We start from the raw sequence: 14,661 nt of genomic DNA on the forward strand, positions 1-14,661 counted from the left end.
AATATTTATGACTCATTTTACCTAGGTAATTGTTTAGAATTTTTTTTTTCGAAAGGTATTATAAGTGAACACTTTAATATTAGGATTTATGTATTCAATCATTTCCAAAAATTTAATTTAATCATAGTATTGTAAACTTTTATTTTCTTTAATCGGTCTTCAATCGGACCCGAACACAGAACCGTGTTGTAGAACCGGACCGTCCCATTAGACACAAGAGCATGATGGGACCGACTTGGACCGGACCGTCGGCCCGACGTCCGACCGGACTTTAAACACTACTAATATAGTTTGTATAATCTTAAATTAGATTCTATTGTAAAAATTAATGAAATGAACTAAAAATATTGACTCGTTATCATATTTATCAAAATATAACTAAAATAATGATTTTTAGATTTTAATATTGTTGTTAAACAGCTCGTTTTCAGCTTTTAAAAAAATCGGCTCAAGCCGTTTAACAACACTAGATTTTAATTTAATATTTGGAAATCGAAATATATGATTATAAATAATTATTTATTTCAGTAATAAAATATTTTCAAAATTTTGGTCATTAAAGCACCCTCGTTTATTTGTAAAGACATTTTTAGCTATACAGTCTTTCGGCGCTTAAAAATACTAAAATCTCGACTTTTTGAAAAAATAATTTAAAATTTGTATCAAAATTTAAATCATTAAACAATCATATCTGCTGCTATGGGTTGCTGAAAAAATCGGCCAACAACTGTATGTCGGCAAATTATATTTTTTTGTGGAGCTAATGTTTTGATTATTTTTATAAATGAAACATTTTCAACAACTGAAAATGGCTGCAGTGTTGCAACTTGCAAGTTGAGGTAATGCTAACTAAAATTTTCATATTTTTTGGTAGACATGGCAGATATGTTTTCATTATTTTGAAATATTTTTTAAAATATGCTCTATAAATTGTCATGGATAAACAATGTCGGAACTTGTTGATGCTTCATTGATTATTACTTCTTTCTCCCTCTTTGTCACTATTAATATTAATCTAAATAAATTTTAAAAATTAGTATAATAAAATAAAATTAACCAATTCTATTGAAAATGACAGATACCTTGAATAGATTGTAATATCAAAATTTGTTTGTTTTAAGCCTGAAATTTTTTTTAGATACCCGATGAATTATATTTGTCAATGTAATCTAAAATATTTAAAAGAAAATTTATCTTACATTTTTATGAATATTAGTTTTATTTTTATAAATAACACTGTTATTTCTTTTATAATACAATATTATATATTCTCAAACTTTTAGCGTTTTACTAATGTTGTTCAACTACTCGATTTGATCTGATTTTTAAAAACGGCTAACTATATTTTAGACAGGTAAATATTGCCTAAGCCTCGAGATTTAGCTTATAGATTTCCATACCTTTGTGGCATCTATGATCAAAATTTCCGGTTTTGCCTAATAATTTTATGGATAAAATTTTGAGTTAGCCGTTTTTAAAAATCGGCTCAAATCGAGCCATTTAACAACACTATTTTTTACCATGTATTTTTTATAAACTAATTAAAATTACCACAAATACAATTTATTATATAACAAATTTTTTATAGTATCAATATGTAATATAAATATTTGTTTAAAAGATAAAATAAATATGCTTATTAAATGATAATTCTCGCTGAAAAATACGGTAAAATACCGAATAGGTGAATTTTTATATATAACACCAGGTCGAATATAATTAAAAAATCCAGGCAGGGCCAAAAAAATTTTTTAAATGAAGGCTGGGCCTAAAAAAAATTTTTCAAAAAAATCGGTCGGGACGGGCCGTGGAAATAAAACCTCTGCAGGTCTCTGATATATGTTTTAATATTTTATACATAATTTTTTTTTATAGCATTCTTAATATTTTTTAATATATATATATATATATTTAAATTAATTATTTCAAAATATTTAAATAATAAATAAACGGAGCCGACTTGGCCTTTGTACAACACTAAATAAGATCTTGTTTGGTTTTTTTTGATCAAAATGTTGAATTACTAAATAAGATATAAAAAATAATAATGAATTTTTAATGTCTAAAGTTTATTTATATTTTTAGCCAATTTGCGAAAACACATAATAACTTCACACCCAGAATCCCTATCCACTGTATCTGTTAAAGTACCCGACACATTATATGGTTCTAGAAAATTAACTGCTGATGAAAATTTGTATTGTAATAAATTAATACTTCGATATTTGATAAAAAATAATATTGCCTTTCATACAATAGATAGTCAATATTTTAAGGACATATTTAGATATTTAAATAAGAATGTCAAAATATGGTGCAGGCAAACTGCCATCAAGCACCTAGGCTCATTATATAATTGTGCCAAAAACAATATAATAAACATTTTGAATCAAGAAGAATGTCAGTTATCATTAACTACAGATATCTGGACTGGGCTAAATTCTCTATCATATTGTGCACTAACAGTCCATTTTATAAATAAGGATTGGAAGTTGAAAAATTTTTTACTAGATATAATAGAATTCCCGCATCCTCACACGGGAATAGATATATTTGAGTTGATAATATCAACTCTTGAGGAATTCCAAATTGAAAAAAAAATATTATCTATAACCCATGATAATGCTGCAAATGTTATAGTAGCTGCCGATTTGTTGGTAGATTATTTCATAAATAATGGTAACGCCAATGCAAATAATAATAGATGCTTAGCACACGTAATTAATATTATCGTTCAAGCGGGCTTAGACAGCTTATCTACTCATCTTGCCAAAATACATATTTTAATTAGCAAAATGCATAAAAGCCCAAAGTTTATGCAAGAGTATATCAATTTAAGTGGAGGTTGTAGGATACCACTAGATATAGCCACTAGATGGAACAGTATGTATTTAATGATAACTACTGTTAATAAAGTAATATTTTATTATTTGATATTTTTTATAATCATATTTTAATAGAATATAGATGCCATCATTAATATAAGTAGGCGATATTTACCCAATAAAGATAATTTGAACCAGGAGGAGGCTAAGTTATTGATTGAGCTAGAGTCATTTTTATATCCATTCTATAAAATCACGTGTGAAATAAGTTCGGCGTCATCATCTACAATTGGGATGTCAGCCTTATATTTAGATAATATAGCGAATTCTTTATCGCTTAATGCCCAATCACATAAAAATATAATTATAAAAAGTGCTGCTAATATAATGAAAGAAAAATGTAATATTTATATCGAATATTTCACCACATTTTCAAATTATGCATCATCATTTCTTGATCCAAGAATTAAGAAAACATTTTTACCAAATTTCATAAATAACCTTGGGTTTTATGAAAAATTCAAAAAAGTATTTGATGATTATGGTACATCGAAATCAATATATGATTTCGAGGAGGAGGATAATAATGAATCCAATCTAATGTCTGTCAATATTCTGAATGAGTTAAGAAGGTAAATATAAATACTTAATTATATAGAATACTCATAAAAACTTCTAACAAACATTTTTGAAGCTATATTGGAGTGACTAAATTTAAATATTATGCTTACATTAAACAAAAATTATGATAGTTATTTGAGTTAATATAAATATTTATTAAACATTTAAAAATAGAGACTTAAGAACTTATAAAATTAATAAAGCATATAGTTGCAAAATAGGCATTTTTAAAATATGTTTGTTACAAGGTTTTACAATGGATTTGATTATATAATAAATAGTTAATTTAATTTAAATATTTTATATTAAGGAAATCATACATTATGCCAAATTTAGACGGAGAAGAAATCGAAGAATATTTAACAGATCCGGTTGCTCAAACCTCTGTTGATATTATAGATTGAAACGCTAATCGTTTTCCAAAGCTGTCGACAATGGCCAAGGATTACTTATGCGAACAAACTACGTCCGTAGCAAGCGAACGTATTTTTTCTCGAGCCGGCGCAACCATTACTAAGAAGAGGAATAGGATGTCAGCCTCAACGTTAAAACAATGCCTATGTATAAATTCATGGGATGTTAATGTTTTAAATTTGCGTGACGAATTTTTTGTATAATTTGTTATTTTTCAATTATTTGTTATTTGATTTCATATAATTTTTATTTTTTATTTATGAAAATAATAAAGATATGAAAATGTGCCTTATTTATTTTGCATTTGTAAATTTTTACTTATAAAATATAAGAGCCTACTTGCGATAAATGAATAATAAATATATCATTTTTAAAAAAATAATAGTTAATATTTCTAAAAAGAAAAGGGGGGGGGGTTTATAGATAAAAAATTTTTAATTCCTAATTAGTAGTATCTCTGAAGATCTAAATGTTTTCCAAATTTTTTCTATGATATTCATTCTTAAGTATGAATAATTGGATTTTGCATAAGTCATCCACACAATTACCAAAGAAAAAAAATCAATTAAAATTTATAATGATGCAATAGTGGTAGAAAGTATTTAGAAGGTTTAGCAAGGCCCGCTAACAATCGCTTTAACAATCGTGATATGTAAACAAAATATTTGTAAAACTCAGAAATTATGAAAAATAATTTAAAATTTGTCAAGAATTATATCCATGATCTTAAATCAAATAATAATTAAAATCTTGTGTTTCAAATCAAATTTGATATAAAAAATTTATAGTAGTTACATATTACTTAATATTTTTATAAGATTAGAAAAAAGATATCTGAATGTCTTAAATTTAAAAATGAGTTCCTTGCTCAATTTTCCCTGTATTTTCCTATTATCTAGCAATCCTTTAAAAAGTTTCAAAGGATATACCACTCATATCTAATACCAAATATTATAAACTAAGTTCAAGTTAAAAAAAAAAGAATGAAATATAATAGCAGTATCAATATTAGAGATTTAGAAATATTTTTCTAATTATAAAAACTTTTTACTAGTCTGAAAATAAGTATAATTTATTTTATATTTCTAGATTTTTAAGGGTGGAGTCAAAAAGTAATGAAAGAAAAAATTTCTTACTTAATCCAAATATTTTATAACATCTTTCCAATATCAAAATTTTTTTAAATAGGCTTAAAACAATTTTAAATAAAATTTTCCTCATTGGAATAAAATATAATTGCAGTGACACCTTATTACTAGATTCAATGGTTTTAGAAAATCTATTAAATATCCAAAACTTTTTACAAGACTTTAAACATAAATAAAATGTTTTTTTAATTTTTACATTTCAAGCGTGGTGATAAAAAAAATAAAATTTTTGAACTTTATAATATTAAAAACCACTAAGATTAAATGAAAGTTTAAAAAAACTTAAAGATGACGATTATGACAATTGTCACTTTTCTAAGGTACATATTCACTGAAAACTTAATTTAACATGTTTACAATATATATTTTTACCTATTTGCTTCAAAAAAATTCGACAAAACTTAAAAATGACGATTATGACAATTGTCACTTTTCTAAGATACACATTCACTGAAAATTTAATATAACATGTTAATATATATATTTTTACCTATTTGCTTCAAAGAAATTCGAAAAAACTTAAAAATGACGATTATGACAATTGTCACTTTTCTAAGGTACATATTCATTGAAAATTTAATATAACATGTTAATATATATTTTTTTACCTATTTGCTTCAAAGAAATTCGAAAAAACTTAAAAATGACGATTATGACAATTGTCACTTTTCTAAGGTACATATTCACTGAAAATTAAATTTAACATGTTAATATATATATTTTTACCTATTTGCTTCAAAGAAATTGGAAAAAACTTAAAAATGACGATTATGACAATTGTCACTTTTCTAAGGTACATATTCACTGAAAATTTAATTTAACATGTTTACAATATATATTTTTACCTATTTGCTTCAAAAAAATTCGACAAAACTTAAAAATGACGATTATGACAATTGTCACTTTTCTAAGGTACATATTCACTGAAAATTTAATATAACATGTTAATATATATATTTTTACCTATTTGCTTCAAAGAAATTCGAAAAAACTTAAAAATGAAGATTATGACAATTGTCACTTTTCTAAGGTACATATTCACTAAAAATTTAATTTAACATGTTCACAAAATATATTTTTATCTATTTGCTTCAAAAAAATTCGAAAAAACCTAAAGATGACGATTATGACAAATTTTAACGCAAGCCCACCCAGCAAGCTGACCCAGCAAGCCTACGAAACAAGCCGACCCAGCAAGCCGACCCAGCAAGCCGACCCAACAAGCCGACCCATCAAGCCGACCCATCAAGCCGACCCAACAAGCCGACCCAGCAAGCCAACCCATCAAGCCGACCCAACAAGCCGACCCAACAAGCCGACCCAGCAAGCCGACCCATCAAGCCGACCCAGCAAGCCGACCCAACAAGCCGACCCATCAAGCCGACCCAGCAAGCCAACCCATCAAGCCGACCCAACAAGCCGACCCAACAAGCCGACCCAGCAAGCCGACCCATCAAGCCGACCCATCAAGCCGACCCAGCAAGCCGACCCACCAAGCCGACCCAACAAGCCGACCCATCAAGCCGACCCAGCAAGCCGACCCACCAAGCCGACCCAACAAGCCGACCCATCAAGCCGACCCAGCAAGCCGACCCACCAAGCCGACCCAACAAGCCGACCCAGCAAGCCGACCCAACAAGCCGACCCATCAAGCCGACCCACCAAGCCGACCCATCAAGCCGACCCAACAATCCGACCCAGCAAGCCGACTCATCGGGTCGGCTCAATGGGTCGGCTCATGTGGCCCATTGGGTCGGGTCGGGTCTGATCTATGGCTAAATGGGTTGGCTCGGGTTTAAGGTCGTTTTTTTCGGCTCAAACCTTGCTGGGTTTTCGGCCAAGCCGACCCGACCCAGCAATTTAACAACACTACTATTTAGGTCTCTTACCTACAGGAAATATTCCATTATTTTCAAATTAAAATGTATTATATAGAAATATTTTCAATTTGATAGCTACATTAAAATCTGACGTTTTAAATTTGAAAAAATCTAATCCATATTGAATTCGTAATGTGAGATTTTAAAAAAATCTATGAGATTTTGAAATATTGATTAGCCGTGAGATTCTGAATATTTAAATGGCCCCCAATGTATTTGAAGCGATAAAAATCAAAATCTCATGAAATCACTTTCACACGGTATATGAGCCGTGAGATTTTGATGGTGTGAGAATTCGAAATCTCACGGCAATCACTTTCACACGCTACACCGGGACCCTTATTAAAAGTGGAGGGTGTAAGGGTTCTAGGTGTCATTAAAAAATTTTAGAAATATAAATTTTATTAACTTTTTTCATGGAATCATTAATTTTCTTCGCGTTTTTTTTTCAACTTTCTTCCTGGACTTTCATTTTATTTAGAGATTGATATCGTAAATTATTTTCTAGTGTAGGCAATAGTATTTTATTATGTAAATTTATAAATAGATTTTCCCATAAATATACATTGCATGATGTGCAGCCCATACTCTGCAATTGGCTATTATTGCTAAAAAAATAATCACTTTAAAACTATCATTGATAAAGCAGGGGATGTTGCTAAATTTTTAAGAATTCCCACAATTGTAAGAATATTTCAATGAATAAATCATTGACAATGATAGATTTGACAACACATTGGTCCTCAATTTGCATGATAACGATTATTAAGTTTGAAAGATTTCTGTAATGATTTTATTATAGGAGCATGTGAAATCATTTTGTCGGAAAATGATTGGTGACAAATTAAGGACTTTACTAGTGTATTAATTCCTTTAAAAATAACAACATTAAGATTAAAATCAGAACAATTATGTTTACCTGATTTTATGGCATATGAATTAGATGCCGATTAGATTTAGAAAGATTTACTAGTCCTTTTTTATATGAAATATTAGAAAACATGAAAATTCGAGAGCAACAATATATGCAAAATAGTTTTTATAAGCTTCTATATATTTAGAACCTCGATATCAAGTTTTTTTTATATTGAACAAACTGGCTAAAGACCATCTTAGGGATTTGTGGCATACTCAAAACTTAATTATTTACAATATATTGGAGACTATTACAATAATACTTACTGTTGTAGTGATAATAATGATAATTATAGCAACATTGATCATCTTGACATTTTACTTTTAGATAGAGAAAAAAAATCAAATTATCATCAGATGCAAAGAGATCAAAAAATGCCTATTACATCTTTAATAGAAAAGTTCTCATAAGTTAAGAGAATAAATAAAAAAAACAAATATTTTAAAATTCTGGGAAGAAAATTCTTCAATATATCCAGAATTATATATCTTGTCTAGAATCGTTATGGCTGTACCGGCCACACAAGTACAATAATTTATGAATTATAAAGATAACTATCTATTTTAGGTAAGCGTAGAACGTGGATTTTCATCTTTGAAATATATATTGTCTAATTTACGTGGAAATCTTAAGGATTATGATTGTGCGATTCAATAAAACATTTGAAATATAAATTATTGTATTTTTAAAGTTTTTATTTGTAAATTGAATGTGTTCTAAAAATAAATGAATGAATAAAAAGTCTTATTTTTGAGTCATTTTATAAACCTGGACCCGGACCCTGAACCAGGACCTTTTTTAAATTATATTACTGTACCCGGACCTGGAACCTTTTTTTTGTGGAAGGTTTCACATCCCTGATTCAAGCGTGTAACTCGTTTAATTCAACAAAGTTGAAGAAATTTAATAAAATTCGTGAGACCGAGCAATTAAATGATTTCTATAGCCGGAATGAATTAGCAGTGGTTCGAGATAATCTTTAGTGGAATGTCAGAATGGTTATTTTGAAAACACTTCGACGAATTGTCTTAAATAATTTACCGAGGTCATTCGGAAATGAAGCTATGAATTATATTGTTAGTAAGGGGTTGTGACGATGAAATAAAGCTGCGTGTCAATGGTTGTTTGAGAGGGGGGGGGGGGCACTGTCCACACTATTTTATAAAGCCCCCCCCACCTCAATTTTTTTAAAAATTCTTATGGTTCCTGGAAATTATTTTTTATATTTATTTAAGAAATTTTTACTAAATAAAAATGTAAATGGAGAGAAATACTGCTTTTCAAATCAATCATTAAATTAACTATTCATTCAAGTCTACTGAAATACCCACAATACTTAATGGCATGAACCGTATCACATATTGTAATGAGGAACAAAGTGAAAAGTAAATATAGTTAATTTTGATGGATAAAGGAGAAAATGATCAAGATGCCAAGCTTCATAATAAAAAAAATGAGCCTTCAAAAAAAATGGAGAGATTTAGTTATTTTTATAGCAAATATTTTATAACCGATTTAAATCAGGTATTACCAAATAGGCCAACACTCAAAAAGTCTGGAACAAGATTTTCCTTAAAGTTTTATAAATACGAATAAGTTCAATAATTTGAAGCTGATGCAGTTTTTGCCTTTTTTGTAAGATCTAAAATAATGGTGCAAACTATACCAAAAATGGTTTCACCAACTGGGATTATGCAGAATTCATGTAAAAAGAGAATCATAAAACTAAAGAATTTTTCCAATTTTTTTGTATAAACTAGTAACAAATTTAAAAAAATTTAAATCAAGATGACGATTTTAGTTTTAGATATAAAAAAATTAAAAACTTTATTGGAAAGCAATATAACTGAAGAGGGATTAGTAAATAAATATTGGATTGTTAAAAAACTATTTGCTAAAAAAATAGAAAATTATAGAGAATAGGGCTACGCTCTAGTTTAGAAAATTATAAAGACTGAATTATATAAGATTTTGCCAAATTTCTATACCCATTTAAATATTTATTTCCACATGTTTTTCAAATATGTATTAATATAGATCATCCATATCGATAATATTGTTAATGCTTTATTTATTATTAGTTTTACACTGCTTATTAGATTAAATTGATACATAATAAATTATATTTTCACTATGTCAGCTAGCAATCAAATTTTGTGTTAAAAATAGAATATCAATATCACTCACTTAATATTAATTTAGCATTAACAGTTGAAGCTTAATTGACTATTATTATTTAATTATTTTATAACCCTAATTAAATAATAATCATTTATTAATTGAAAACTAAAAAATTTAATATTGTAATTAGCAGAGTTCAAAATGACTAATCAACTGTATATTTATTTTTAAATTTTATTATCATACTTATTCCTAAAAATATTTTCAAGGCCCAAATAAGTATAATAAAAAGTAAGTTAGTAGATATACAGTTTATAATCCTCTATTATATACAGTTGTTTATAAAATATTATATAAAATGCCATTTTTATAGACGTATTTGACAGTTATAATAAATTACAGCTAATATTATAATGAATTTTACTAATAAATGCTTTGATAATAAATATAATAATAATTTGCTTTTAAATATTTAACGCCATCTATTTAGTTATAAATAATTTTAAAAATTAAACATTTTATTATTCATTTTACAATAGATGTAATAAATTTGATATCTTTTCTTTTCATTTTACGTTAGGAAAGCTATTTTTTTCTTTTTCAAAAAACAGTTTTGATTTAAATTTTTAATACAAATATATTTTTGATATTTTTACAAACTACTATTATTTTAAGATATAATATACCAACTAGAGGTGGTGCGACAATATATAAAGTCTTAATTGTTTCATCATATCATTCTGTTTTTTATAGTTCCAAAATGTTTCATTTCTAATATGGCATCCTTGCCGTGTAAATAACTGAAGGCTTCAATATATTTGCACAATTATTTCTTCCAAAGATTTTTAGTGTTTTTATTTTATCAATTTATCCAATATAATAAATTCTGATACTAGTTTACCTCGTGAGTGTCATGGCTATTACTGCAAATTAACCAGAATCTATTATTTGTGATGCTATGTAATTTAAAATTATTACTACAACGGCTGAGAGCATTGCATATTTTAGATAAACAATAATGGTCAATGGTGTATTCGTTATATTATATATCATTTAAAATGGATGATAATCTTTTAGAAATTTAATATCTCACATAATTTTCTCGATTACTAATCTAGCTACCATCATATCATCTAAAAGGAAGCTCTAACCACTTAATAGATTTAGGATTTGAATTGGTCGTTTATACTCTCTTCTTCGAGAATCGTTGATATGTTTAGGCCTATAAATTTTTCCTTATTAGTCCATTCTATAAATGTGTAAAATGGTAACAGAGGGTTATAATAGTTTGATAACCTTTTGTCATTAAAAGTTTCTAAGAATTATATTATTGCATTATGTGGTTTTTAAAAAATATTATCAATTGAGGCATATGTATGAAATAATTAATCTTTTTTATCACTTGTAATTCTTTAGACGCAATTTTTTTTTATATCAGCAACCGAAAATATGTTATACTGTAATAAATAGATTTTGTATTAAAAAAATTTATTTTTAGAAATGTCATGTATTTATTTAACTATTTATATGCCAGTTTATTTTGTATGCATAATATAATAAATGAGAAAATTAAAATTCAGGATATTTGTTCAGAGTTAACAAATTAAAAAAAAAATAAAATATATTTATATAAAACCCGGCGCCCCCCATACCCTCCATAAAATTTTTTTAGTTTAGCCCCCTGAGATTGTTAAGGCTAGCGACGCCCCTGCACTGCTTAATCATTGATCATAATATTAATTGTAATATAGTTATAAATATTTTCTAATTACCTATAATTTATAATTAAATCCTTAACACAGATCCGATTCTAGGCCTATTTTTTAGGCCCATCCACCCCCCCTCAATCAAAAAGATTAAATTAACCCCCCCCCCCCCCCCACACACTCCTATCCAAAATATTTTGCACCTACCATCCCAAAAAAATTTAAGCAATATAATGATAGAGAAATAACTGATTTTCAAACCACTATCGGTTTAAAAAAAACTAGTAATGAGAAACAAAGAGGAAAAGTAACAGTAGTTAATTTCGATGGAATTCTCAAAATTCAGAATAAGGAAAATGAGCCCGAGCCTCCAAAAACCAAGAGGTATAATTTTTAGATATTCTTATTACAATTTTACAAATTATTTAAAGCAGATATTACCAAATAGGACAACATTTATTGTTTTTAAAAAACCCGATTCAGGTCGATTTTAAAAAATGGCTCAGTTTAAATCATAACCAAAATATTATATAGGTAGCATAGCATGCAGTGGCGTAGCTAGGAATTTTCCTCTGAGGGGGTCCATACATATATAAGATTGAAGGGCTTCGCCCACCAGACCCCCTTTAACGGACCTTCGGCCATTTTGCCCGGACTTCGGCCGGGTTTATCTTAAAAATCATAACAATATCTTCGATATTATATAATAAATATAGTTAATGTATCAATAATATATTATTATAATTTAGAAGATTATCACAATGATTTTATAATAATACTATCCAGAATAATTTCAATATAATATATTATCCTTCCACGAACATCAAAAATAGAAAAATATAAATATTCATGGTATTTATTTGATATAAAGTAACTTTTAAGTCTTTTGAACGTATTATCTAAAAAAAAATTTTGCTCTGGGAGGAGTCCAAACCCGAAAACCACCCACGTAGCTACGCCACTGATAGCATATGTAGTAATATAGAAATTACACGTATAAATTCCTTATAAATTATAATATATAGATAATATTGATATAATGGAAATATGTGTGAATATCTGATATGTTTAATAATGATTATATATGTATGTATAATATCGGGTGGTAATGTTTAACTGCCTAACATTATTGCTATGTAGATGGATCTATTATAATATTTTTATATCCGATTAAAGATCCTTTTAAAATGATACACTTTATTGAATCGACATTGAAGTATGATCTTTTTTTATATTATGATTTGAACAACGAATGATAATTATTAAATAAATTTTAATGAATGTGACACTTATTTGATTTAATATGAACAAAGTAATGAATTATTATAATTGCTGACAAAAATTGACTGAATAGATTTGCAAAAGATTAATATTGATAAAATAATATGGGTGAATAATTGGTATTAAATGGGAATGGTTCAAAGAAATAGTTGATTTGGCTTCATGATAATTAAGGTTAAATACTTGAATTAAATTGCAGAAGAATGAAGTATATCCACAATACATTATTAAACAATATGATGAAATTTAAATAATAATTATAAATGGTTGAATAATTTTGGGAATTGTGAATATTTGGAAATCTGTTGATGATAATTTAACAATAAATTTTATTTATATGAAATTATGGATATGGCAAATAATTTTGGGAATTAATTACTCTTAGAGAAAATTGAACATTATTGGAACAATTTTATAAAAACATTTATTACTAATAATAAGTGACAATTACATGGATATTTGGTTTATGAATTATGATTATTGAACTAGGGTAATAATATAAACATTTGCAAAATAGATACTGATAAAAAAAACCTAGCTATTTTAGACATAATTATTTAAGTATGATGAGTTGTTAGGCTTTCGAATTACGTTGCCTATGCAGAAACTATGGGGCTTCCGTGAGCCAGATATAATCGTAATTGGGTTAAAGGACTAATGATGTGCGATGTAGGGATTTGGGGATTATCTCATGGGTCATCCATAGATGATAGCAATGGCCAGTTCAAATAAAAGTGACATCGTAGCAATCCAAGGATGATACCGATCTTTTGGTCAGCTCTAGAATAAAGCTGAACTCGTGGGCCGTTAAAGCACAATGTCGTGCAAATCAACAATGGACTTGATAACCTAACACCAGTGGGAGATCCATCGAGGTTGATATTCCGGTGGGAAATCAGGTATATACTGGACTCGATAACGACACTTAGGTGGGAGATCTATCAAGGTTAATACTCCGGTGAGAAATCAAGCATACAATTAAATCCATAGGCGTAGCCAGAGGGGGGGGCAGGGGGAAATCCCCCCTTTAGAAATTTATCACTTTTTGTGAATATAATTTTAAGCTAAAAAAAACAATCCCTTTTAGTTCTTTCCTCACTCCCTGACCCCAAAAAATGTATGCATATAACTTAGACAATAATTTGAAAGAAAGTTGATATTATTTTACAAAACTATTCATCAAAATTTATACATTTTTGGAAAAAAGCATTTATATATAAAAAAAGGGAACCAAAAATGCTTTTTAAGAAATAGAATATAAGCCAAAGATAAGTCTTAAGTTAAAAGTGAAATGTATTATAATTATTAATAATAGATCCATAAAATTACTAAATAATATAATATATCAAATATAGTCTTTTATAAAGTGAGTAATTTTAATTAATTATCTTAATAAAAGTAAATATAATTATAAAACTATTGATAAAATTAAATCATATATTAAATAAAAAAATTAAAGCACAATACAAAAAGTTGAATATTATATGTCGTTAATTTATAAATTATCATATGACAATCAACTTCAAGTAATTCTTACCATATAGCGAATTATATATTTTACAGAATACTATAAAATATTGATAAGGACATCAGAAAATATCTTTAAAAGACATTGTGGGATGAATAATATGAAGATTTATTTTTAATATCATTTTTTATTTAAAATAAATAGATGGCGTTAAATAATTGATTGCAAATTGTTGCTATATTTATTATCAAGAGCATTGATTAGTAAAATTTGTTAAAATA

The sequence above is a fragment of the Gordionus sp. m RMFG-2023 genome, chromosome 3 (assembly GCF_954871325.1).
Source record: "Gordionus sp. m RMFG-2023 chromosome 3, tfGorSpeb1-WG-v2, whole genome shotgun sequence".
Classification (NCBI taxonomy): Eukaryota; Metazoa; Nematomorpha; class Gordioida; order Chordodea; family Parachordodidae; genus Gordionus; species Gordionus sp. m RMFG-2023.